The sequence below is a fragment of the Psammomys obesus genome, unplaced genomic scaffold (genome assembly GCF_907164565.1).
Source record: "Psammomys obesus unplaced genomic scaffold, mPsaObe1.curated_primary_1811, whole genome shotgun sequence".
NCBI classification, from domain to species: domain Eukaryota; kingdom Metazoa; phylum Chordata; class Mammalia; order Rodentia; family Muridae; genus Psammomys; species Psammomys obesus.
The window spans coordinates 3,124,005-3,150,807 of record NW_026596095.1 but is presented as its reverse complement, the minus strand read 5'-3'; the positions used below and the strand labels follow the sequence as shown (position 1 = coordinate 3,150,807).

The 26,803-nt window shown below is 36.8% G+C and overlaps 1 protein-coding gene across 1 annotated transcript in view; it reads right to left on the bottom strand.

The window, feature by feature from the left end:
• Olfm3 (olfactomedin 3) overlaps positions 1 to 26,803 on the bottom strand; it is a 218,535-nt gene that overhangs the window by 85,015 nt on the left and 106,717 nt on the right. The window lies entirely within an intron of this gene.

The window sequence follows — 26,803 nt, the reverse complement described above, 5'->3', positions numbered from 1 at the left end:
ACACACACACACACACACACACACACACACACACACACACACACACACCACTTAGGCCCACACAGAGGGATTTTTTTTTTGCATCATGATAAAATTTTGCTAAAACTTCTTAAACTTTTCTAAAACTTCCCCCATTTTAATATTAATATTCATTTTGTTTATATATCTTCTAATGAATATATCAGAGCCAAACCAAAGGATCAGAACAAATGGAGAAGTCTGTGAATTGCTCAGATGTCCATTTTTGCTCAAGAAAAATAAAACATTTTATGCTCACTATAAAAAATATTACCTATTTCACAATTTATTATTTGAGACAACGCTATAGGAATTGAATTTAAGCAACTTAATATTCCACCAGGTTTGTTTCAGTTGTAACAAAATACAGAATGTCTTGAATTCTAAGACATAATTCAGAACAATTTGATTTCACTCCATAAGTCACTGTGAAAGCACAATTCAAAAAAAAAATAAAGTATTGGCTTTCTTTATTCAAGAAAAGAGGTAATGGTTAAGCAAACTTAAGGTAACAGGGCAGAGCAACACTGGTGGAGGAAATTAATCTCCAAAGAGCAAAAATTTCCACTTTCTACATGATAGCCTCAATCTTTCCATCTTTATGTTAAGCCAAATAAATTTAGCCTAACTAAATATTTGAAATTCTTGGCCCCTGGTTTAATAAAAGTGACCTTTGTCCTAATAAACTATTAGTGCTACATTATTTTTCAGGTTAATTTAACTAATCTATCCTCATAATTCCTCCGGCTGAACTAATGTTAGCACCCTGCTCAGTTCTCAGTGTGAAAGAGCATTCCTTCCACCCTGCCTTCAGGGACTAGGAGGATTTATCTAGAGACTTTAAATTTGTACTAGTTAATCCACTTCATGAATAATTAATTTAGCATGAAAAATTTACAGTATCTACTTGGTTGGGTTAAGAAAAGCAATTTAAATCCCTAGCAGAGATGCAAGGAGAATTTTTTAAAGTGGCCAACAGTTTTAGAAGAAATAATAATGTACTTTATCAATTATTTCCTATAAGGAGAAAAAGATTCTATATAAATAACATGGTATTTATTGCTAGATAAATAGTAGATTAAAAATAAAATAAAATAAAAATGTAAATACCAAAGAACAAGAACACAAACATTCACAAACTACTAACCATTGTTTATGATAATGAGCATATATTTAAAAAAACATTTATAATAATGTGTTTTAGGTAATTTTTTCCACCAAAGTTCCCAAACCACTCAATGATTTCATGATATGATAAATCATAGATACCAATAGTTATATACAAAAGATCATCTATATTAGTTCTAGTTTCATGTTTATCAGACCAAGCATGGTACTTATTTTGGTAGGTGTATATATATTTACATATTTATGTGCATGTGGTATACATGCATGTGAACTCTGCAAAAATGTCTATTGCTCTTCAGATGCTATACATTTTGGCTGTGAGACAGGGTCTCTCAGTGTCTTGGAGATCTTCAAATAATCTTGGTTCCCTTTCTAACTACCTCTGGTTTTTTGCTAGTCTGCACCTCTACAGTACCAGCTTTACAAGAGCATACCATCATCTCCATCTTTTTCTTTTTTTAATTTTTACCTTTTTTTCCTGTTGCATTACCTTTTTTTATACTTTTTATTTTTTTAATATTAATCACAGGTTCTTTACTTTGTAGCCTAGCCATAGCCCCCTCCTTCATTCCCTCCCAATCCCACCCTCCTTCCCTCATCTCCTCCCTGCCCCTTTCCAAGTCCACTGCTAGGGGAGGACCTCCTTCCTTTCCATCTGACGCTAGCTTAACAGGCATCTTCAGGACTGGCTGCAATGTCCTTCTCTGTGGCTGCTCCTTTCTCCGGGGAGGGAGGTGTTAAAGAGCCAGCCATTGAGTTCATATCAGAAATAGTCCTTGTTCCTCTTGAAAGACTCTACCTAGCTGTGTATCAAAGCAGATGCTGAGACTCATAACCAAACCTTCAGCAGTGTGGGGAATCATATGAAAGAAGGGAGACTTAATATGACCTGGAAAGGACAGGAGCTCCACAAGGACCAAATATATCAGGGCACAGGGGTCTTCTATGAGACTGTATCTCCAACCAAGGACCATGTATGGATGTAACCTAGACTGTGTCTCAGCCTCAGATCATTCTTTATTTTAAATTGTGGTGGCTGTTTCCAGAGAGGATATGCAGAGCTACCTACATTTAATATTCATTACCAGCATTTAAATTTTCAGATCTGTCATGAAAATTAGTGTCCATAAAAGTTATAAAATGTAGTTACATTTTACTAGGTACAGGCTAAATGAAATTATTCACTTTTAAAGATGTAAATGTTGAATATGACCAATTTGATATGGGTTAAAGGAATGCTTATTTCTCTCTGAAGCTCAAATGTACCTCTATTTGTACTATGGACTGTAGAGTTTGGCATGAGTTTTCAATTTTTAAATAAGTGACTTAATGAATATTATAAAGCATTTTAATTTTATTAAATTTTTATTTCTACAACCATTCAAGCTTGAGTTTTTCTAGACCCTACTAGGGAAGAATGAGAGTCCATCTTGGATGAGTTTCTAGTATTTTTAACTACTATTTGTGTGTGGGGAGGGCCATGGAGTTATTATGCACAAGTGTAACATGTGAAAGCACTTGAGGAGGCGAGGAGAGAGCTTCAGACCCCCAACAGTTTAATTGGAGGGTAAGTAAGGTTTTCCTCATATGGGTACTGGAAATTGAACTCAGGTCCTCTGCAAGATCAGTGAGAACTCCTTTTTTATATAATGGGAAATAGAATTATTCTTTTTCGTACAATGTATTCTGATTTTGGTTTCCCCTCCCTCATCTTCTAGGTTCTCACCTTCTTCCCAACCATCTAACTCCGTGCCTTCATTCTCTTTTGCCTTAGAAAAAAAAAAAAAAGAAAAATTAAAAACAAAACAAAAGCAAAGGTGCGGTATCACACACCTGTGATCCCAGCACCGGGAGGCAGAGGCAGGTAGATCTCTGTGAGCTCAAGGTCAGCCTGCTCTACAAAGCAAATCCAGGATAAGGTTACAGAGAGAAACCCTGTTTCAAACACCAAAACCAAAACCAAAACCAACCAAACAACAACAACAACAAAAAAAAACCCACCCCAAATCTAGAATAGAATAAAAAAACGAAGATCGTGAGAAATACAGACACATGCAGAGGTACGTGCACACTCAGAAAACCCCTAAAAACACATCAAGTCTCATCAAGACTGCCTGGATCCTCTTCCTCCGTGGCCTGGCACAGGCACATCACCAGGGGCAAATGATCATTTTGGGCATAGTGCAGAGAGTCTTAATGGAAGAAGGGGGGAATAGAAGGGCACGGATGGAATAGAAACCACAAAATAATACCAAAAAAGCCAAAAATTCCGAGCCCAGGTGGTCCTGCAGAGACTGATACACCAACCAAAGACCATGCATTGAGAGGACCTAGACCACTTGTTCAGGTGTAGCCCATAGGTATCTCAGTCTCCATGGGGGTCTCTGTGTAAGCAAAAGACTCTTAACTGCTGAGATATCTCTCTAGTTCAAGCTACTACTTTTTTGTTTTACATTGAGGGCCCACTGATAGAGATTGAACTTGGTCCCTCTTATCACCAAGAAGTCTTGAGTAACATGGGAAGGTTACTCATATGGCCTTCACAGATCTCACAGACAAAAAGATGGATATAAAAGAAGACAGCAAATATATCTGAGCACAGGGTTTTTTTTTTTTTTTTTTCTGAGAATGATTCTTCAACCAAGGACCATGCATGGATATAACCTAGAACCCCTGCACAGATGTAGCCCATGGCAGCTCAACATCCAAGTGGGTTTACCTAGTAAGGAGAACAGGGACTGTCTCTGACATGAATTCAGTGCCAGGCTCTTTGACCTCCCCATCCCAGCCCCAGCCCTGAAGGAGAAGTAGCTTTGCTAGGCCACAGTGGAGGACATTGCAGCCAGTCTTGGTGAGACCTGATAAACTAGGGTCAGATGGAAGCGAAAGAGGACCTCCCTTATCAGTGGACTTAAGAGAGGGGCAGGGAGAAGATGAGAAAGGGAGGGTAAGACTGGGAGGGAATGAGGGATGGGGCTATGGCTGGCATACAAAGTAAATAACCTGTAATTAATATAAAAATAATATATATATATATATATATATATATATATGAAGACAGTAGAAAAATAAGTCCAATGTATGCTTGTAAATCTATTTACAAGGACTATTCATTTGTTCTTTAAAATCTTTGCAGGTTAAAGGTGATTGTATTAATAGTTTACTTTAATTCCACTCAGTAATTTTGTAAGGGTAACAGGAGCGCTTGAGTCTTTTATCTGTTTGTCTTCTCTTATTCGGGCGCACACATGCACATATGTGTGTTCATGGAGCCATCCGTGTGATTTTTTTAAGCAGGGTCTCTCACTTCGAGTTGAGGTTTATTCAGTACAGCACACTGGGAGGTCAGCCAGCCCCACATCGCTATTAGTTTAAAAACATCTTCCTGTCCCCCACACTGGTATTATAAGCTAATACCACCATGCTTGACTGTTCTGTTTGTGTCTTAGAGACGGATCTCAGGTTTTCATGCTTGTACAGAAAGCTCTTTATGAACTGAGCTATCTCCTATACCTAGATTTGAGTTTTCCTCATTAGTCCAATTTCATGATAGTTTATATTTGTTTTCACTCATTGATTCATTCTGCTGCTAAATCTTAATTTATCAAAATCTAATCTCTTCTGCAGGTAAAGTATCTTTAAAGGTTTGTATAAACAAAGTTGTCTGTTTTAATGAGGCTTTTAAAACGCCAGGATGAGAGGAGAGTCATCAACAGACTTCTCTTTAATGTGTCATAAAGTAGTTTTATGTTGTATATTGAGAGCTTGTCAACAAAGACAAATTACAAGGAACCAGAATCAGAAACTAAGTAGAAGGGGGAAGAAATTATTCCCCATTACCATTTGGTATTGAAAAATATTTATTTTGAGATATTTAAAACATAGAAAATTGGCATATATACTTCCTGCCTTATTGGTTTAATATTCATATTTAATACAGATAATATTAACCATCTGAATTAATTTTCAACTTATTTATTTCATGCTACATGAATTCTATTATAGTATGTTTTAGGCTATATAATTTAACATTTTATAATTTCAAAGAGAAACATTCTCACATAACCAATATTTGTGTTTGAATTTATCTTGTTTCAGGTAAACCTCTTTTATATTCACTTAAAATAAGCTTCCAAGTACAGTAAATGTCACTACTACAAATTGTTACGCTGTTTCAAATTGTTGAAATCTTTCTTCTACAAACATGTAAATCTACAGGCCTCTAACACTGAGCTGAAGAGTAGGAAAGAATGTAAGAAAATGAGAATGGTAAAGAGAACTCTGAAGGGCCTCTGCAAGTGACATGGACATTGCACACACAAAATCAGAGCAGCTATGTCTGCCTACATGAGACCCTCACAAGATCAAAGCAGTTGAAAATCCCAGCATGGGGAAGGAGAGGCTCCTAATGTCCCAACCACCAAGGCAGAATTGTTGATGCTGACCATGTTATGGGAGGAAGAGTTACATTCTCCTTGGGGGAGTGATAGCTGATAGGTTCATCATGCCTCAAAGAACGATTTTATAGTCCTGAGCATTGTACTGAAAAATTTAAACTACAAAATAATAGAAAAATGGAGGACATGCTGCTGTGAGTGACATATGAATAAGGGGTTCTGGGAGATGATTGGATAAGTGTGGGTATATCTAGGTTCACTATATCGAAGCAGGGAGACTAAGACATAGTAGATTTTTAGAAAAAAAAAACTTAAAATTGTTGCTTTGATTAATTTATTGTCATTAGAATAGTAACAAACCAGGGTCATTATTAGCAATACTGTAATATAACTGAGAACAAATTCTGTGAAATACAAAACACAAAAATTGTGCTAATGATTCTTTCTACAATGGCAGTAAACTCTTGCAAACACAAAGACTATGCATCCACTTAGCTATAATTAGATCAGTTTTTGTATTTGATAATTAGAATCATGATGATGATGATGATTATGATACAGTGTAGCTACCTTATTTAAAGTTTAGCACTAGCAGGTTTGTGAAGTTTACTTCAAATGGAGCTGAAAATATTACAGGTAATGTGCCAGCACCCAAAGCAAACCTTTGGTTCAAAACATAATGTTGTGAGCAAAACTACCAGCCCTCAGCTGCCACAGAGAAAACAGTTAAGCATGGCAATGGACAGAGAGTCCTTTTTACCTCAGCTCACCTAGGCTAACGTGATATTATTTATTTATTTGTTTGCTTGCTTATGTTTTTATTACAATTTATTCACTTTGTATCCCAGCTGTAGCCTCCTCTCTCATCCCCTCCCAATCCCACCTACCCCTCTTTTTCTCCGATCCCATGCCCCTCCCCTAGACCACTGATAGGGGAGGTCCTCCTCCCCTTTCGACCCTAGCCTATCAGGTCTCATCAGGACTGGCTGCATTGTCTTCCTCTGTGGCTTTATTAGTTCAACATGGAAAACTAAGTCCAAAGAAGTGAGTCACTCTTCCCCAATATTTACCTATACTAGTAATGTTCTTGGATTAAAAACATTACAGATTTTAGCTAATAATTTCTTTTTCTTCTTCTTTTTTAATTCAATTTTTATTTTTTAATATTAGTTAAAGTTTATTAACTTTGTATCCCAGCTGTAGCCCACTCCCTCATTCCCTCCCAATCCCACCCTCCCTGCCTCATCTTCTCCCTGCCCCTTTCCAAGTCCACTGATAAGGGAAGTCCTCCTCCCCTTCCATCTGACCTTAGCCTGTCAGATCTCATCAGGACTGGCTGCAGTGTCCTCCTCTGTAGCCTGGCAAGGCTGCTCCTCCCTCGGGGAGTAGGGGGGAGGTCAAAGAGCCAGCCATTGAGTTCATGTCACAGATAGTCCCTGTTCCCCTTACTAGGAAACTGACTTGGAGACTGAGCTACCATGGGCTACATCTGAGCAGGGGTTCTAGTTTATATCAGTACATGGTCCTTGGTTAGAGATACAGTCTCATAAAAGACCCCTGTGCCCAAATATATTTTCAATTTTGGAAGATTTTTTTAGAACAGCAAATATAGGAAAGAAGCATTATATAGAAGATAGAAATACGTATAATGTCTCACTTCCTTCACTTGAAAAGATTGAAATTTAGATGCATTGCACTAATTCCTTGGTGTTATTTTACTTGAAAACAGCATCCTCACAAGTAGGAAATTCTCCCTTCTGTTTATAATTTTAAAAACAAAGGACCTTGTAACAAAAGGGAGAAAAAAAAAAACATTACTAAGCTTTGCAATATAATCCCCAACAATGACAAAACATATGGGGAATGATCACAGATAATTGAAAAACGAAATAGTTGCTTGAAGTTTTCAGAATTCAACACACGTTTTAAATGATCCTTCCAGGAAGCAATATAGTGTATTATGATACTAAATCTGGGGAAATTAATGGCATAACCATGTCAGTTTTTTCTACAACTTGAAAAAAAAAAACCAACAAAGAAATAAGACACTCAAAAATGCATGGCTTAAAATGTTTTGTGATAATTTAAAACATTATGTTCTTACCTGAGTTATAGAGTCATAGGTCAGGATCCTTTCTATTATATTAAGGAAGTCACTATGACCTAAATCAACTAGACTTCAGAGCACAGAGCATAATAGAACATTATGTCTGATCTTCAAGGTTTGCAAAAACAACCTTCCTTTCTGAATGTCTGACTGGAACCGTACTCACACAGTTACATATTGGTAACTATTGGTGAAACTATGCTGGCTGTTTTGAAATATTAATGAACTTAATCTTTAAAAACCCTCTTGAGGTACATAATATAAAGTCCTTTCAATGGATTAGGAAATTTTGATTTACAAGGTTAAGAACTCACCCAAGGTCGTATTCTACTCACTGCAGATACTGCAGATGAATAGATTTGATTTGGGATGATTCAAAAATACACATAACAATGGCAGTTTCATTTGTGAAGTCATTCAAAGATCTTCTGGCTATTGTGAGGGACGAACTATGATTCTAAATGGCATGTTGACTTCACTCTTCCATGTTTAGGTTAATATCCTGAGTAATTTGGGTATCTTTAGATCAGTCTGTATTAGTTTCACAGAAAGGACAAAATTAAATAGTAGCTTGCCCTATCATATTCACACAGGTGCCATAATGTATTAGAAGAGAAAAAGAAACTGTGTTAAGGATTGATTGCTGCAAAACAATATAGTCATAACTTGGACTATATTGTCCAGGACCACTGCAAACATAGCAACTGTTACAATAGAATGTACCTGACATTTTTGGTTTGCTGTACCTGTGAAACGGTTCCCAAAATACTGTGGTTTGTTAACTATGCTATTACAACATGCACTGAAACATATTATATAATTCACTACAAATATTCTATTGCTAAAACTACAAATTGACTACTTGAGCCTCCAGTGAGTTGACATTCTTGCTTTATTTCTTGATGACTGATTAGGGTGGTAATCATGTAAAGGTGAGGATATCTATGAGATTTCTCAAAATAAAAAAAGCAACAAAATTAGAATCATTGACAAGTTCTTTATGTAAAATATATCTCTGTAGCTCATAAATCTGTTTGATTGCATTTTATACACCATAGAACTTCCTCAAAATTGTAATCCACCCCACTCCCAGAAAATGTTGTTGCCTCAGCAATTTACTTTACCTAACATTCTGAATCCTCTGTTCCTATTTCAACATTGTTCACAGCACCTTCCTGAGGAATAGAGTCTATCTCAAGAAGCTTCTAATTATCTATCATCTTTCGTCTATCTATTTTTTAGATATATTTATTTTATTATGTACACAATGTTCTGCACACTTGCACACCAGAAGAGAGAACCAGATCTTGTAATAGATGGTTGTGAACTACCATGTGGTTGCTGGGAATTGAACTCATGACCTCTGGAAGAGTACACAGTGTTCTTAACCTTTGAGCCATCTCGCCAGCCCCTCATCTATCTATTGATCTTTCTGCCTGCCTGCCTGCCTGTCTGAATGAGTCAATCAATTAATGTCATCCATCCACCATCTATCTATCTATCTATCTATCTATCTATCTATCTATCTATCTATCTATCTATCTATCTCTCTATCTATCATCTGTTTATTTATGTTCATCCAGAGGATGTAACTCCTTGTATTAGTTAGGTATTTCATTACTGTGAGAAAACACCTGGAGAAGGAAGGGTTTATTTTAGCTCACAGTTTGAGGTTACAGTTCACCGTGGCAGAGAAAGCACGGTGGCAGGAACACAAAGGAGTTGGTCACATTGTTTTCCCTGCAAGGTGCAAGAGAGATGGATGCTCGTGCTCAGTCCCCTTTCTCCTCTCTATTTGGTCCTGTACCACAGCCTATGGAGTAATGCTGTCTACATAGGAAGAATCCCCTCTCCTCTGCTACCTCAATCTAAAGACTCCTTTACAAGTACACCTCGAAGTTTGTTTCTATAGTCAGTATAGATACTAGCAAGTTGACAATCAAAATTATTTGTCACTGTCCTTTTTCCTTAATATTTTATCATGAGAATACCTCGATTTGATCACATCTTTGGGATACATGTTTAATCCTCATTCTCTTTTGGCCACATTTGGAGTCACTACCTTCCCCGAATTATAAATATCTCAAAGTCACATGTAAAATAAGAATCACTCTTTCAAATTCCTATGACTGCTGCTCTTTTGACTTCCTTTATTGTATCATGAATATCTTAGCATCTAGACCACAGATTTCTTTCTAGACAGTTTTATTTAACTTTGTTCACATCTGTACAAGGTGTTACCACCTATGACATTGTCAGCCTTACGAATATGTTAATTATACAGTACGATATGAAAGTCTAAGTTACATTAGGATTCCTGGTATACACATGGGTGTTGTTTTAATAGGCATAAAAATAATGCCAATATATGTAATGATTAATCTCCATGACAGATTGAACCTAACTGTCAGACATAGAACACCTTTCCCTACTTTCATTGAATAATTTATTATGGTAACTAGAAAAAAATAACTAACATGATTGTATTGTTGATCTCCATCAGACTCTTTGGTGACTTCCTGCATTGCCAATAAGTAGCGTTATTTTGAACAATGTATTTTTGGTTTTATTTATTTATGATTTGTAAGTCACAAAACAGTCTTAAAATGTCCAATATGTTCTCATAGAAAATTTGATGTTTGTTTATTGTGTACATGAATGATACTCTGTATAGTTCTTTATTATTATTATTATTATTATTTTATTATTTTTTTCTTTTTAGTTACATTTTGTTAACTCTGTGTCCCAGCTGTATCCCGCTCCCTCATTCCCTCCCCAACCCCACACTCCCTCCCTGGTCTCCTCCCTGCCCCTTTCCAAGTCCACTGATAGGGGAGGACCTCCTCCCCTTTCATCTGACCCTGTTTTATCAGGTATCTTCAGGGCTGGCTGCAAAGTCCTCCTCTGTGGCCTAACAGACTGCTCCTCCCCTGGGGGGGGTGTCAAACAGCCTGCCCTTGAGATCCTGTTAGAAATAGTCTGTGTTCCCCTTACTTTGGAAAACTAAGGAATCTCTAATACCTAAAAAGGCAGGTGACTTTGGCTCCAAACTAAAATTAGCAACTGCGTTCAACCATCACAGTAAGTTTTGCATGTCCTTTGAAGTTTAAAGTCAGTCACTGATGTTTTTCTAGACCTGACAGTCTTACATGGCACCTTCTAATGTGAGGCTATTTTGTCCTTGCTGAAAATCTGCTCCTTAGTGTAGACATTTACCTCAATCATTTTTTCTTGATATTTTCAATAACATTGTAGCTTTGATAACAGCACTTGCTGATTCACCCTGGATTTTTACATTGTAAAGACAGGTTTATTTTTTTTGCTCTGAAGCTTTAGAAGTCAACCTCCTTTAGCCTCAAACATGGTGCCTGAAGCTTTTCACCTGTATCAATCTTCATAGAATTGAAAAGACTCTGTGGTTTTTTTCTGCATTGTGCTGTGGCTTAGGGGAATGTTGTGGTTGGCTTGATTTTATTTCCAGACCACTAAAACTCTCTTCAAAACTTGCTGCTCTGCTCTTTTGTTAGCTTGTTTGTTTCTTTCTTTGTCTCTTGCTTTGTTTCTTTATTTCTCGCTTATCACATATGCATTCACTGATATGAAACATTTAATTTCCTTCAAGAGCTTTTCCTTTGCATTCAAAACTTGCAATTTTCTATAAGAAGCCTCTAGTTTGTAGGCTATAGCACCTTTCTTTTTCAACTATATCAATAACCTTTTTTACATTTGAATGAAATTGGAGAGATAAGACTTCCATGTGCTTGAATAGTTTGAGAGCACTGCAGGATAACTAGCCCACTTTCAATAATGATGTGCCTTGGGAGAAAGTAGCCCCAAGGAAAGAAAAGAAAAGGTGAGAAGATATTCTAGGCAAGAAAGTCTTACCTACCACCTTCAACCAGTCAGAATATATACAGCATTATTAAGTTTTCTGTCTAGGCAGTCATGGTTCATGACAACCAACCCCAAATGATAAAACACCGAATATTATTGATCATATTATAATATCTATGACAATCATAGTAAATTGAACTATGTTACGATTTTCCAATATGCATCAGAGACATATAGATTCTGTAGATGTAGTATTTGAAAATAGACACCAATGAACTCACTCTGTGAAGGGTTGGCCCAAAACCTCAGTTTATAAGAAAAAGTCTTCAGTGCTCAAAATATAGTTCCTGTATCAAGAAACTTATTTGGTTTAAAGAGCAATTTTCTTTTAATTTTTACATATGTCTTTTTTATTTTATTATTAATTACACTTTATTCATTTTGTATCTCCCCATAAGCCCCTCCCTTCTCCCCTCCCGATCCCTCCCTCCCTCCCCTTTCTGCATGCATGCCACTCCCCAAGTCCACTGATAGGGGAGGTTCTCCTCTTCTTTCTGATCTTAGTCTATCAGTTAACTATTGGGGAAAGGAACCTTAGTCATTTGATAAGGAGAGGTTTTCTAGCACAGCTTATACCATGCTAGCTGACATCAACCCTGTCAAATGAGAGAGGAAATGAACAGGCAAAAGAGAAGGAAGAGGAAAAGACTGTATTTAGTTTGTAATACTGTCACTTTTAAATATGTTGCTCATTTGTGGTGACAAAGTTAGCATTGGCCATCAATGTTAGTGGCTAAAGTTGTTTGAGGATAAAAGTTAATAGAAATCTATTTTAAAACCATTCTAAATAGTGAGCTAAATCAAGTTACTGAAAAGTCAAAAGTTTGTTACATAGGCTGATGCTTATGTTTAACAATTTGTTGACTGTATTTTAAAAATGAAGTGGAATTAAAAGATGAGGCATGATATTTATTGGTTTTCCCATGACCAGTAGCTCTGTTTATCTTTGATTATATTATTATGGATAAGTAGTTCATTTCCACAGCTCAATTTATTGTTTTTACTAAATGTAATTATATAGTATGAAAGAATACAAAGAAAAACAAGATGAAATCTCTTCATTTAATACACATGTTAAGATTAATATTGAGCAAGACAAAGACTGTCATCACTGGCTTGTGTTGTTTAGAACATGAAAAGTAAGCAGGTGTTGTAGCAATTGTAAAGACTTGGGAAGCCCTTTGGAAATTTATATTTGAGTGGGTTCTTAAATAAGAATATACAAAGCTTTATTGAAAGATGAAGTAGAAAAAAACACAAAAAACAAGGAAAATCTTAGAATACACTGTGGCAAACATTTGATAAAGAATGAACAGTCTTCATGGTGCTTGGGAAGTTGATAACAGAATATGCAGAGATTCTACAATGAAAAAGTAAGATAAGGAGAGAATGAGTGTACGGGAATAAAAATGTGGGTGTGGTTTACAAACATCTTAAAAATGGCCAACAATATGATCAGCAACATCTAAGTCCAACAACTAAACAGATTTAGAATGAAGAACACCAAACTAAGAGGACATTGCAACATTACCAGCCTGAATTAGAATAATGCAAGAGTAAGTGACAGAGAAGATTCAGATACGAGAAGAATATAATGATTAGAGGACATGATAAACATGCAGTTGTGGGAGCATATGAACAGAAACATGTTGCATATCCCAAGTGGAAGGACAGTGATCGCTAAGAAAAATGGAAAGTCAACTTGAAAGTGCTATGCATGATGAGTTATGTTTTCTGGATTATTTGGAAATGTTAAAGACAAAGGAAGGTACAATATTCAACTTTATTTTAAGCTCAGAAATTCTGGTGTGAGACAATTAGTGCTTGATATCATGAAAGAAAAACTTACATCTCCAGAATGGATAAAATCATAAGTTACTAGATGGGAGTTAGAACTCAACTAGAAACCATCATTGACAAGTAACATTTCTATAGATAGATTCAGAGTGGAAAAGTAGCCAGCACTGTAAGTGGTCAAAGAACGTTTTAAAGAAAGGAGGTGAATGATTTGGGTCCTGTGGTCAGCAGGGGAGAAACTGCAAGGAGGGTGTGGCCTGTAACTGGGAAGTAAGAAGCAGTTTCGAGACAAAACTTCAAGATGATGTTGGAGACTCTTCAGTAACAACCAACACTTCTGTCTTATATAATGAGCCCAGACTGAGCTGTGACTATGAGGCTTAAATTTGTGAAGCAAGAAATTCTGAGAAAGTGGAGGTATCATAAGATGATCTGCTTTTACAAGTTTGGCAGGAAAGCATGGGACAGATGGTGTGGAAGCTTGAAATAGTAGACTGAAAGAGAGGAAATGAATAAATTGAGGATTTGTCACCTCAAAGTAAAGGCACTACGAAAGAGAAGGGGTTGGCGTTGAAAATATAAATGAAACTAAAAAGAATATGGAAATTAGAATAGGCAGGGCCAAAACCACTATTAAAAGAGAAATGTTTGCAGGAAATAATCAGTCATCCTACATACAACATGAGAAAGGAAGTTCCAGGAATAAGTAGTGTGTTAAGGAAACACCAGTTGTTTGGTTCTAATTGTAGTAATTGATGGGACCCCCCTCCCAACACACACACAATCCTGTTTGTTTAAGGGATATTGTTTGCCAGGACCCAGATTAGTGATTTACATGTACTAACTCATTTAACCATTTCAACTGATCTGTAGAGTTAACATGATATATGATCCTACTTTAAACACAGGGAATTGAATCTTTAGGGAATGGAACTTGTTCAAGTTTCCACTGAGAGTCAGTTCTGAGAAGTCAGCCTATTTCTGGCTCCATGATTCATGCTGTAGGCTACCATCATGGGTGTATACAATGGAGAATTAACCATGATAGAGCTATGAGGGATAAAGGGAGTCTCCAAGCTACAGTGGTGATTCACTTGAAGTTTGACTTCAAAAGGTGTGTATTTACTACACTCTTGGAGCTTTCAACAGAAATCTATCAAGAAGGTGCTGGACAATTCTAGAAGTTACAAGACCACTATTTTTTGAATAACATAGTGCAGAAAAAGTCTAAGGTGGAAGTAGATAATCATTTGAAATAACTGATAATAGAGTTCAATCTGGAGATGAGAAGATAGGATGCTTATAGATAATGGCTAATTGGATGCACTGGGAATGAATGAGGCCAGAGCATCACAAGAACAGAGACAGAGATATTAGGCATGAGAATATAAGAAAATATAATGTGAGGAGTTTCATGGCTTCAAAAATAGGTGACGCTGTGATAAGTACAACCCATGCAAAAGTTAATTTCTCCTAGGTGTCCCTGACAGGAAAGGTTGAGTATGACTGAAATAGAATGGAGGTGCGGTCAGTGCAGTGAAAGAGCAAAGAAACATGAGACCAAAGAGACAAAAATTCCAGATAACATATCAGTTTACCTTCTGCGTTGGTAAGTAGATGATGTTGACTTCATACTTTATGCAGTGTGATTTGCACTTGTTACTTCACGTCTTATTTGTGATTCATGATGCCTAAGGACTGCTTGTTTCTAACTCTTATTTTAAAATTTCTGATGCTTTGCATGAGACCATATATATATATTTTTTTCCGATATATTTGTATCCTAAGAAATTTGATTCTTAAAATAATCTCAAAGAAAACAGTATTTTAGCATATAATTTTCTAGTAGTAATACTTATGACTGTATAAATTGCTTTCATTAGTTTTGAAATAGTTACTGTTTAAAAATAAAGGTTTGATTGTAATTAAAAATAGTGTTTTAACCCCACTCTCACCAGGGGACAGACCATTGAGAACGAAGCTAAATAGAGAAATAATGACACTTACAGAGGTCTTAAATCAAATGGACCTAATAGTAATCTACAGAACTTTTCACCCAAACACAAAAGAGCTCAGCTTTTTCTCAGCACTTCATGGAACTTTCCCCAAAATGGAACATATAGTCAGGCACAAAGCAAGCCTCAACAGATACAAGGACTTTTAAATAATCCCTTGTATAATATCAGACCACCTTTGTATAAAACTAGACTTCAACAATAACGGAAATAACAAAAAGCCTACACACACATGGAAACTGAACAACTCTACACAATGAAAGTTGTGTCAGAAAAGAAATAAAGAAAGAAATTAAAGACTTCCTAGGACTCAATGAAAATATAGGCACAGATTACCCAAAATTATGGGACACAAAGAAAGCAGTGCTAAGGGTAAAGTTGATAGCACTAATAAATTTGAGACATCTCATAGAAGCAACTTAAGGACACATCTGAAAGCACTAGGAAATAAGGAAGAGGAGGAGGAGAAGAAGACACACCCAAGAAGAGTAGATGGATGGAAATAATAAATAATCAAACTCAGGGCTGAAATCTATAAATTAGAAACAGAGAACATTTGAAAAAAAAAATCAATGAAACCAAGAGCTGGATCTTTGAGAAAATCAACAAGATAGACAACCCCTTAGCCAAAATAGTTAAAAGACAGTGAAATACTATCTAACTCAAAAAAAATCAGAAATGAAAAGTGAAACATAGTGACAGACACTGAGGAAATCCAAAGAATCATCAGGTCCTATGTCAAAAGCTTATACCCCCAAAATTTGAAAATATAAATGAAATGAACAATTTTCTTAACAAAGCTGAATCAAGATCAGTAAATAAATTAAGTAGTCCTATATCCCCTGAGGAACCAGAAACTGTTATCAAAAGTCTCCCATTAAAAAAAAAAAAAGCCAGGGCCAGACAGTTTTTGTTCAGAATTCTACCAGTCAGTCATTCAAAAAAGAGCTAATTACAATATTTTTAAAATTATTCCCCAAAATAGAAACAGATGGAACATTGCCAACCTCATTCTGTAAAGCCACAGTCACCTTGATACCTATACAAAAGACACCACAAAGAGAAGTTCAGACTAAGCTCACTTATGAAGATTGACACAAAAAAATACTCAATATACTACTTGCAAATGAAATCCAAGATCACATCAAAGATATTATCCACCATGACCAAAGAGGCTTCATCCCAGGCATGCAGGGGTAGTTCAAAATATAGAAATCCACCAATATAATCCGCCATATAAACAAACTGAAAGATAAATAAAAACACATCATCATCTCCTTAGATACTGAAAAGCATTTGACAAAATCCAACAGTTGTTCATGCTTCAAGTTTTGCAGAGATACAAGGGATACAAGGCACATACCTAAATACTGAAATCAGGGACAAGACAAGGCTACCAACTCCCTCCCTATCTTTTCAACATAGTACTTAAAAGTCCTAGCTAGAGCAATAAGACAACTAAAGGAGATCAAGCATATACAAATCAGAAAGGAAGAAGTCAAAGTATAACTATTAGCAGATGATATGATAGTATATATAAGTGACTCCAAAAATTCCTCCAGAGAGCTCCTTCAACTGATAAACATCTTCAGCAAAGTGGCGGTATGCAAAATTAACGCCAAAAAATCTGAAGCCTTCCTGTATTAAAAAAGACAAATGGGCTGAGAAAGAAATTAGGGAAGCAACACCCTTCATAGTAGCCACAAATAACATAAAGTATCTTGGTGTGACTCTAACCAAACAAATGAAAGACTTGTATAAAAAAAACTTCAAGTCTTTGAAGAAAGAAATTGAAGAAGATATCAAAACATGGAAGATCTCCCACTCTCATTGATTCATAGGATTAACATAGTGAAAATGGACATCCTACCGAAAGCAATCTACAGATTCAAAGCAACCCTCATTAAAACACCAACACAATTCTTTACAGACCTTGGAAATTGAAATTTCCATTGAAATTTTCAATTTCAAATGGAAAACCAAAAAAACCCAGAATAGCTAAAACATACCTGTACAATAAAAGACCTTCTGGAGGTATCTCCATCTCTGATCTCAAGCTGTACTACAGAGCAACAGTAATAAAAACAATAGGGTACTGGCATAGAAACAGACTGGTAGATCAATGGAATTGAATCAAAGATCCAGAAATAAACCCACACACGTACAGATACTTGATTTTTTACAAAGAAGCAAAAACAATACAATGGAAAAAAAGATAGCATCTTCAACAAATGTTGTTGGGCTAACTGGATGTTTACATGTAGAAAATGCAAATATATCCATATTTATCACCCTATACAAAACTAAAGTCCAAGTGGATCAAAGACCTCAAAATAAAGCCAGACACACCAAATCTGTTAGAAGAGTGGGGAAGATCCTTGAGCTCATTGGCACAGGATGTGGATAATTTCCTGAACAGAACACCAACAGAACAGTCTCTAAGATCAACAATCAATAAATGGAGACCTCATGAAACTGAAAAGTTTCCATAAAGTAAAGGACACTGTCAACAGAACAAAACTACAACCTACAGACTGAAAAGATCTTCACCAGCCCTACATCTGACAGAGGGCTAATTTTCAGAATATATAAAGAACTCAAGAGGTTAAATATAAAAAAAAAACAAGTAATCCAATTTAAAAAATGGGGTACAGAGCTAAACAAAGAATTCTCAACATCGAATGGCAGAGAATTAAATAAATGCTCAATGTGCTTAGTCATCTGGGAAACACAAATCAAAATGACCCTTAGATTCTACCTAATACATGTCAGAATGGCTAAAACCAAAAACTCAAGTGACAACACATGCTGCAGAGGTTGTGTAGAAAGGGGAACCTTTCTCCATTGCTGATGGGAATGTAAACTTGTACAACTACTTTGGAAATCATTCTGGTGCTTTCTCAGAAAAATTAGGAATACTGCTACCTCAAGATCCAGCTATACCACTGCAAGGTATACATCTGAAAGATGCTCAACCACACAACAAGGACATTTGCTCATGTGTTCACAGCAGCTTTATTCACAATAGCCAGAATCTGGAAACAACTAGGTATTCTTCAACAAAGGAATGAATGAAGAAATTGTGGTACATTTACACAGTAGAATACTACTCAGAAATTAAAAACAAGGGAATTTTGAAATTTGCAGACAAAATGAAAAAAAAAAAAAAACATCCTGAGTGAGGTAACCCAGAAGCAAAAAGACACATATGATATACACTCACTATTAAGTGGATATTAGCCTATAATATAGGATAAACATACTAAAATCTATAGTCCCAAAGAAGCTAAACAACAAGGAGGAGACTAGAGAAGATACTTAATAATCATTCAGAAGGTAAACAGGATAGACAGGGAACATGACAGGAGCCTACCACAGAGGGCCTATGAAATACTCTACCCAACAGGATATCAAAGCAGATGCTGATACCCATAGCCAAACTTTGTGGGGAATGCATAGAATCTTGTGCATGAAGGGGAATATAGAAAGACCAGTAGGGGAATAGGAACTCCACAAGGAGACCAACAAAGCAAAATATCTGTGTCCAGGGGGTTCTGCAGAAACTGATGAATCAACCAAGGACCATGCATGAATAAGACCTATACCTCTGCCCAAATGTAGCCCATGGGCAGCTCAGTCTCCATGGGTGTTCCCTAGTAAGGGGAGCAGTGACTGTCTCTGTCATAAACTAGGTTGCCTGCTCTTTTATCACCTCCCCTTAGTGAGGTGGCCTTACTAGGCCACAGACAAAGATGATCCAAGCAGTCCTGATGAGACCTGGTAGACTAAGGTTACTAAGATAATAGGGGAGGAGGACCTCCTCTATCAGTGGACTAGTGGAGGGGCATAGAGGTGGAAGACAGAGGGAGAGTGGGACTGGGAGCAGATGAGGGGGCTACAGGAAATAAAAAGTGAATATATTGTAATGAATACTAATAATTTTTAAAGTATAATGTTATATATACTAGTATGATGGTAGACACTTCACTTCCTTTTCTAGATTTAGAATCCATTGGCCTCTAAAGAGCACTTTAGATGCAAGTACGGATTATATCCTTATTTCCACAAAGTTTAGCTATTATTTTAAAAGATAATTTTTTATTTATGGGGTTCTCTGGATGCAGATTCACAATTGTGAAGGCTAGAGGCCAGTGTGTGGGGACCAGTCTTGTCTTCCCATAATGTGGCCCTACTGATCAAACCCAGGTTAAAAGTCTTGGTAGCAAGTGGCTTTACTCTCTGAGCCATTTTCTAGCCCCTGAAGCTTAACTTTTCCAATCCATTCTTTTTCAAAGTATTCATTGTTTCTAGATTACTGTGATCATTTTTCATCATCAAATAACAAAGTAGTATCATTTACCAGAAAATGTGGGTAGTTGTATTTGTTTTTGTTCTTTACATTATATAGCTCTTATATAATAAGTTCACTATTACACATTTACTTGAAGAAACTTTTTAAGATGCTCAAAAGTTAAATGGAAGAATCCAAAAGGAAATTTTCTTGAGTGATGGAAGATAGGGGAAGATATGATTAGAGAAGATTGGAACAGAACTTCAAAACTAATCATGTTAAGCAGGAAGGAAAAAAAAATCTTAACTTTATTTTAAAAACTAGTAAGAAGTAATTTGTAATGTTTATCTGGCTGGAAGAACAGAGGGAAATGTGTGTGCGTGTGCGTTATATCTGAAGATACAGCTGCCGTCTGTCTTAGCTTGAACATGGTCTACAATGTTTTGGAGGAAAGGACACGAATGAGTTTGTTAATCTTTAAGGAACTCAGAATGTATTGTTCATTTTCTAATGAGTAGAAGAAAGTTAAAGTATTTTGGTCTTTGAAATATTAGTTGATAAGTACACAGAATCTGCAGCACACCAAAGGACCAGAGGCATAAAACCATGATGGCTAGCAACAGAATTAAATGATGACAAATATCTTACTTTCTGATTGGAATTCCTTCTGGGAGAATGGAAATTAATGGAAATAAAATCAAGGCAGGCTGTTTTCTTCTTGTCATTAAAAATAATCATCAAAATTTCAGAAATCAGTCATCCAGGAAACATAAAGATGCCATATATTTCTCTTGCTACCTGTTTATCTCCGTAGTCCCAACACCAGTACTTAACAAAGGTCTCAAATGGACCCTTGTCAGCACTTACTAGACATAAGCAACACTGAGAGTCTTAGGACAGAGAAAAACGTAGAACACAGGAAAGTCTAAGGAAGTGTTTATCAAGTCATTTTGCTCTTAAGTAAGACAAAAGAAGTTATCTAGAACTCATGACAGCCAGAGATTTGATTGTCATGTCCTCATCAGAACTATATTGTTTGCCACAAGTAACTGTCCAATCCACTCCTCATTTTGGGAATCTGTGCATTATGCATCCTTCCATACTGCAAGACAAATGCTACAGTAGAATAAAATGCATCCCTTGCTGTTGAAACAGTGAGTAATCTTTAAACAAGGAGGCATTCATTGGATTGCAATTGACTCAAGTAACTTCCTGGAACATCAAAATCTCATTAGAAGTTACCATTGAGTAACAATGTAACTTAAGATTCTCTCAATTATGGATTCAGGCGAACTGTAATTTAATATTCTGCATCTAGACTGGGTGATGGAAACTGTTAGCTCAAACTTGCCTGGGCTATATTGCTGAAAGAGTTAGATATCTAATTCATGAAAGGACCCTCCAGTCTGTTCTGTAAGGGTTGCCCTGCAGAGCTAAAAAAAAAAATTACAAAGTAAGTTTCTTAGTGAGACGCTAGCATCAGACTGCCAGCTAGTTTTCTGGATGAAACGGTCTTAAGGTAATATGTATACATTGTACTGAGAAAGTACTATAAAAACTATGGTCACACTGGCTTTCAGAATGGTGATTTTCAATAATGCTAGAATAGCATAATAGATACTTTCTAAGAACTTACTGCCTATAACAAGGATCTATGTGTGTCTCAACAATTGGTCCAAAGTTATCTTTGGGTTTGATCAGTAATTCAGAACTGAGAAAAATTTGCACCCGATTTGAAACAGAGACTCCGGTGATGTTCTAGTCTTCTCATGCTAACTCTATGTGGGTTCCTTTTTCCTTCACACTCAGGCCTGATCACTACTAGCCAGTGAAGGACAGAAGAAACTCACTCTACCATATCTCTGTTGTTTTCTGAGCGGATCGGGAAGTATAGTACCTTCAGACTTTCCTTTCTTGAGGAACCAGGTAAGAAATAGTTACCTTTTTCCCTAGAAATTGGAATTAAGCACACAGATCATGTTATAAGCCAGCGTAGGCAATAGTTTGACTAAGGATGCCTCTCAGAGACTCATGGGTTTAAAAGCTTTGCCCATTGGGAATGGCACTCTTAGGACGTGTGGCCTTTCTGGATTAATTGTGGCCTGGTTGGAGAAAGTGTGTCACGGTGGAGGTGGGCTTTGAGGTCTTTGAAGCCCAAGTCTGGCCAGTATGTCAATCTCCTTCTCCCACCTGTAGATCAAGATGTAGAACTCTCAGCTTTTTCTCTAGCACCATGTCTGCCTGCCTGTACCATGCTTCTCACCATGATGATAATGGGCTAAGCCTCTGAAACTGTAAGCCAGCCCCAATTAAATGATTTCTTTATAAGAGTTGCCATGGTCATAGTGTCTCTTCACATCAGTAAACTAAGACAGCCAGAACTTAGACTCTTGAAAACAAGACTTTTTTTTTTTTTTTTTTTTTTTTAGCAGTATTTCATTTTAATGCTCTGTTGTTAATTATAATTACAACACACAGGGCTTTTATGTATTTGCTGAACTACTGAGTTGCAATAGTCATATGTTTACAAGTAACAGGAAGCTTTCTTTAATTCAAAGTTTGGAAATTGTACATTTCAAATATCTGAAGACAAGTGACATGACACAGTATTTCTAACTGCACCTGAATAAGGAGGTTTAAGTTAAGATGGAGATCCTAGAGGCAATTTATTTTTAATTCCTTTTGTAGATGTATAAAAAAAAACTGAGGCATAATAAAGCATAACATACTTCCAGAAAAGATAACAAATGGAAAGCTGGGTCTAGAACTAGAGTCTTTCAAATCTAGACAGATGTCTACTCCTTTAAAAACAGACTGGTAATGTTTTCAGACCAAACAGTGAAGCTATGGAGAAAACCCAGGCCTCTCCCAGTCTAAGATGCTCAAGTAAAATGAATCTCCTGCATCACAAAATGGTGGATTGTAGAGGGAGATGTCATGGTCCTCTTAATAAAAGCTAAGTTTTTGACAAGTGAGGTGGAAAATTATCACAATCAATGGTAAATATGACTGAGATTTAGTCTCTTGGCTTCTAAATGTCTCCATTCCTATTGGTGACTGCATTTAAATGTAGCATATGTATTCTGTTTAGTAATGCTTGGTCAATAATTAACCACATATATAATAATAATCTTCTAAGATTAAAGTACAACTGGAAATTCCGTTAGCTTAATGATAGCACAGTTGCTATAATATCTTAGCGAAACACATTGCCTGCTGTGGCAATTCTGGAGTAAAGAGATCACTGCTCTTCCAGTCATACAAAAATGTAGCATGACCAGTTACATATGCCTTATAATGTGTGATTATTATGTAAATGCTAGGTTTCTTATTGCTTTATGAACATACTACTACAGCTTCCTAAACTTTGGCTCCTGATCCTGTGTGGGGCTCCATTGCTGAATGAGAGGACGACTCAAACTGTGGCAACAGTAAAATGTCTCTAAGTGGACAATGATCAGAAAATAACTCAAAAATTGGCTCATGATGAACCTGAATTGTTTCCGGAAGTGTTCATCCTGCTGTTATTTCCTTATTTTGTAGCATTGCTTCTGAGCACATGGCATGCGCACTTTGCACTGGGCATGTCATTACGTCTCACACTGCTGTCGGATGCTACGCGAAGCCTACTCAAATTAGAGATTATTCTGTGTTAAAAACCGCAGTTTTTTCCTACATATTCAAAACTTCTTACTTTTATAGAAATATAATGGTTTATTCATGAAAAACAGACTTTCAATGTTTTCCTACCATACTAACTTAACATGTATCAAATTAACATATCTGTATTGCCTCAAAATATTTGTCTTTAAAAATTGCTCTTTAACTTTCAGACTTGAGAGTTTAATGAAAACAGTCTGAATGAATATTTGGCTTCAGATAGGGAAAGAATTTCCAACAATTTCAGAAATAGCTTTGAACATACTTGTGCCGTTTTGTGTGGAGAGCAGCATTTCAGCATCAAAAATTGCAAAACCAAAATATCAGTCAGCTCTGAAAATGTTGAAGAGGTTTTGTATCCCACAGTATTAAATATTGAACCAAGACTGAATTCTTTACATAAAAATAAACTAGGTTGCCCCTTTCAGTGGGCATGTGTGACTTTGTTCTTAATAAAGGGCAACAGTATATGCAGAACAAATAACTTTACATTTTTATTACATTTATTTATTTTATGTATATTGCATATGCATGCACATGTATGTGGGAGTACATGTAAGTACTCCGTGGCATGGCCTGTGTGGGGGTCAGGAAACAATTTGAGCAAGTTGCTCTGCTACTTCTTCCGTGCTACTGTCAAAGATGGGGATAGAGTTCAAACTGCCAGGCCAAACTCATCAGTTCAAATTCATCAGCCATCCCAAATAACTGTTTTAAAATAAATTTTTTTTAACTTTGTCATATGGAATAATATTTGGAAGACATTTAAAATGGCCTGTCATATAGTATTCTTTTCGTCATTTTAAAGTGCAAAAATATATTATTTTTAGGAAAGTTTCAGGGCTGGCCAACAAAAATAAACTCATGTATTACACACACACACACACACACACACACACACACTCACACACATATATGTATGTTATAGCAGTAACAAAAGAAAACTAGGCTATTAATTTGAGAGTAGAGGAAAAACGTATGAGGGATTGTAGGACGGTACCTGAAATGGGTAGATGAAGGAAAAACCAGTGTGTGTTGGGGGATGCAAATATAGTTTAATTTAAAAAAATATTTTTAAAAGATATTTTAAAGGAAGGGCTACATGCAAGGTTGAGGATTTGAGTTCCGTTCTCGAGAATTTATTTAAAATGCTGGAACGGGAGGCAAACTCCTGTAATTCCAGAAGTGGGGAGGCTGAGGCAGGCAGATCCCTGGGACACTCTGTTAGGACCATCTAGGTGAACTGACAAGCTTTAATAAAAGTGAATACTTAGTGCTTAGTCTGTCGGTCTCACAGGATAACCCGAGAAAACTCAGCTCTAATGATCCGTGCCAGTAACAGAGTATTGCTGGTGTAAGTGGTAAGGCCATGGGTAAGGCAAGCGTAAAAACAGGGTGCTCCTGCAGCTCAGCAAAGGCCATCTGGACCCATTTCCTTTCTTCTCTCTGTAGCTACCCTCATCCTGACACTTCTTCACTTGGGAACTGAGTGGGGCTGGCCACTGCAACCAGGATGTACCGGGAAACATCTCATCTGTCCCATATCTGAGTCCTGAAGCCACTTCAACCTGGACAGTTTGTCATCGACTGTGAAACTTTAAGGCAATGACAGTTCCGCATAAACTGAGCACATTGGAAAGACTCTAACTAGCAGTGTTTTCAAAGCAAAGACTCATGACCAAACCTCTGGCAGAGTACAGGGAATCATAAGAAAGAAGGGGAGTTAGACTGATGAGGAAAGGATAGGAGCTCCACAAGGACCAAAGATATCTGGGCACAGGGTCTTTTCTGAGACTGACATGCAACCAAGGACCATGTATGAATGTAACCCAGAACCTCTGCTCAGATGTAGCCTGTGGTAGCTCACTAACCAATTGGTTTCCCATAGTGAGGGGAACAAGGACAATTTCTAACAGGAACTCAATGGCTGGCTCTTTGGCCTCCCCACCCCCCAAGGGAGGAGCAGTCCTGTTAGGCCACAGAGGAGAGCTTTGCAGCCAGTCCTGAAGATACCTGATAAAAAAGGATCAGATGAATGGGGAGGAGGTCCCCCCTATCAGTGGACTTGGCAAGGGGCAGGGTGGAGATGAGGGAGGGAGGGAGGGACTGGGAGGGAATGAGGGATCGGGACACGGCTGGGATACAGAGTTAATAAAATGTAACTGATAAGAAAAAAATAAAATACAAAAAAAAAACCAAAACAAAACAAAAAGTGGGAGTAAACGTGGAGCGTGCTGGTTGGCCTAGTTCAGTCACGGCCTATTCCTGCCATATAGGATTGGTTAGTTTACAACCAGGCAAATGGGCTTCGACAGGAAAAGGGAAAGTTATCTAAGAAATATCTGATTAGGTAGAGCAAACCAATAGATATCTACAATTGGGAAAAGTGTGATTTTTTTCAGACTACAGAGGAAAATTATGAAATCTTAAAGCCAGGTGTTGGTAGGTGGCAGCGGCGGCGGCAGTGGCAGTAGTAGCGGCTCTAATCCCAGCACTCAGGGAGGCAGAGGCATGTAGGTTTAGTGGAGAACCTGGCTTATAAAAGAAGTTGCAGCAAGACTACCTAGTGTTGACCTTTGTCCTCCACACATGCACACATACTCATACACACATGAACACATAAATATTCATATATATGCAAAAAGATGTTTACTATGAAATAATATGCCATATTATGTTGGCACCGATTTCATGTATTCATGTTTATGAATCTTCTATTGCAATGCAATGTGATTGCTGACTTGCATCCAGATTTATCTTTAGTTGCAGACTTGATATCTAGGTGAATTATAGAATCATCCAATAATATTCTCGATGCTCTACAACCACTGGCAAACCACATCTGATACTGATGTATAAAGTTCTGTCACTGCCCTTCTTCAATATGCGTTTAATTCCACTTCCTTCTTTCTTATGTCAAAACAGCACCAATTCTAAATTCAAACAATACACTTTATTTTTACTGCATGCTTCTAGGATACATAGGTAAAAAGAGTCATATGAAGTTTAGCATGTTGCTTCATGCTGATAACCTCAGTGCTCAGGAAGTGAAGGCAGGATGAACATGAACAGGAGTTCAAGGTCATTCTCAGCTACATAGCAAGTTCCAGGCTAGCCTGAGACAACTGAAACTGTCTCTAAATAAATAAATAAATAGATAGATAGATAAATAAATAAAGGAAAGGCAAAATGAAACAAGACAACATCAAAAAGCTAATGAAAATGACATTATGAACACATTATAAATAGTATAAATCCAACCTTCAACAGCAAAAATATAAAAACTAGGCTTAAAACCATGTTTTGCTGTGTCAATTTCCCTGCTTTTTGCCTTAGTTAGTATTTTGTAAGTCTTGTTATATAATTTTTCTTGCTAGTGTTTTCTGTGATGGTGAAGTCTTTAGGGACTAGGATCATATTTAAATAATTCTCTTTGTACAGACCTTAATATAGCACAATTGCAGAATTAATACTTTAAAATTCTTTTTGATGAGTG